The sequence below is a fragment of the Perissodus microlepis genome, chromosome 15, assembly GCF_051167445.1.
Source record: "Perissodus microlepis isolate ML-2025 ecotype Zambia chromosome 15, ASM5116744v1, whole genome shotgun sequence".
Taxonomy (NCBI): domain Eukaryota; kingdom Metazoa; phylum Chordata; class Actinopteri; order Cichliformes; family Cichlidae; genus Perissodus; species Perissodus microlepis.
Window position 1 is genome coordinate 39182069 of NC_140475.1, and position 2308 is coordinate 39184376.

The 2308-nt window shown below is 41.9% G+C and overlaps 1 long non-coding RNA gene across 1 annotated transcript; it reads right to left on the reverse strand.

Annotated features, from left to right (window-relative positions):
- Positions 1–611: 611 nt before the first annotated feature.
- Positions 612–1254, reverse strand: LOC146372698 (uncharacterized). The gene is made up of 3 exons (XR_014802721.1): positions 1100–1254; positions 881–1011; positions 612–789 (listed from the first exon to the last, which is right to left on the reverse strand). It is a non-coding gene; the product is annotated as an uncharacterized LOC146372698 (long non-coding RNA).
- Positions 1255–2308: the final 1054 nt, after the last annotated feature.

Here is a 2308-nt window from a genome sequence, read left to right on the forward strand (position 1 = left end):
GTTGTTGGGAAGAGATAAGATTTAGTTTTTACATTTACACTATCAACACCTTTGCACTTATCATAAACACAGAGGCACTGTCAGCTCTGTCTTTCTCAGATTTACATAATATAAAAATATCTTATGAGGAAAATGCGTTTCTACATTTATTTTATGTTATGGCCCGTCTAAGGGTGACTGGACCACAACATAAGAGTAATCCATCCATACGGTCTGTCCTCTGGATCCACCAATCACAGAGAGGCACCTGCACACTGAGGTTTGCATACAAGACAAAATGATGACAGCAGTCGTAACACTCTCTAATGGCCAACAGGCGGCAACTCTTCTGTCAAAGCGCACAAGAAAATGACCTGACTTCTGAGTTTATGAGCTCAGAAAACACGTCCTTGTTGAGCTTAACTTGAAATTAGCAAATGAGAATTTTTCTTCAATAAAAATTATTTTTAATTTTGTGATTTGTTTCCATTAAAATAAAATAGACAAAACGGGGTATGAGTGAATAAGGGAATTTGTTGATTTAAAAAAACACGATGATGATGATGATTAAATACTCTGCTCGAGGTATCAGATGTGTAGACGACAGTGTTAGGCTGAACGAACGAACTCTATGGCAGAACACACAGAAGCGCAGGGAATACAGAAAGTGCTCTTTATTTACAGTGTCTGGATTATTTACACAGGGTGGGAGATTGTGTAAATAAAGTGATAAATAAACGGAGGGAAACCAGGGAAGGGGGCTGACACGCACTCGGAGGGAAAGGGGTAATCTGCGCATGCAGGGTGGACCTACGAGAAAAAGGAAAAATAAATTTTAGGGGAAGATACCAAACAATCGGTAAAAAGCGGCAATAAACATGGGGAGAGTTGGAGAGCTCACTTATCACACTGGCAGTACAGGCTCGGGCGAGAATCTCCGGGATGCGAGGGTAAAGCTGAGATTGATCTCTGTAGTGATCCCGGAAATATGGCTTCACGAGCAGCTGACAGGCAAGCGGGTGATGGATCCGGCTGAGGATACAGGACAACAGGTAAGCAGACAAAATCCAAAACATGGGTTGGCTGTAGTGCACACCGCGGAGTTTAACAAACACGTTACCACTCAGGGAGGAGACAATACTCCGACACCAGACGTCTGTCGCGCTGCTCCTAAATAACGCTCCATCAAATGACGTCTGATGTACCGCCAGTGTGCCAGCATCCCGTGCTGAAAAAGGAAGCAAACCCATGACACCACACCAGAGAAACCCCACCAACTCCTAATAGACAGAAGTGGATGAACTAGCAGAGGATTAGTGATATATATATATATATATATATATATATATATATATATATATTAGGGGTGCAACGATACACAAAATTCACGGTTCGGTTCGATACTTTGGTGTCACGGTTCGATATTTTTTCGATCCAAAAAAATGTTCATGCCTTTTTAATTTATCATTTAATAAAATTATAAATATATATTTTAACTCAAAAGTACAGTTTTTAAATGTAATGTTGTTGAAACAACAAAATAAAAAAAATAAATCTATCTGATGGAGAAATCACTCATCTTTGGAAAAGAGAGTTTATTACAGAGAAATGTCTCTTTCCAAAATAAAAGCTATACTATACGCTTCTTCTGGGCTATATTCTCAGCAGCATATTAAACATATCAGGTCCCCATAAGGAGAATCCTGTGCTAACGGCTGTCTAAATGACTCGGGTAAAGTTTGTAGAATGCGTGCTTGTTGTTTTTGTCTGCTTCCACTTGTCTTTGCACTAGGATGATGTCGGAGTAAATGTGCAGTCATATTCGTTGTGTTCCCACTAGTGCTGTCAGCGTTAATCTGAAATGACGTTAACGCCACAACACGGCAAATCTCCGTTAACGAGCTACCGCGGATCGCCCCGTGCGTGGGGCTGGATGGCGTCAACACGTTAACGAGCTAACTGCGCTAACACACTAGTTCCCACCAATTGAGCATTGCGTGGCACATCCGACACACTGTTTTACTTTAGTCCATGACGCGCTTACCTTCAGGGTCATACGTCACATGAAGACCAAAATAGTTCCAAAGGCCAGATCTGAATGAGGGTGGGGGAGGTTCAATTTGCCATGTTGCAACGAGCTTAGCTTCTGTCTCGCTAGCTTGCGCTGCGCTCAGTGGATCTGCGCTCGACAGTGCAGCCTAGGCAGAGTAGTCGAACGCAGATCCACTGAGCGATCAACACAGACAGCATCGTCAGAAGAAAAGTTGATAAAATAAATAAAAAAATTTGTATTGTTCGATACATATGCGTACCGAACCGAAAGCACTGT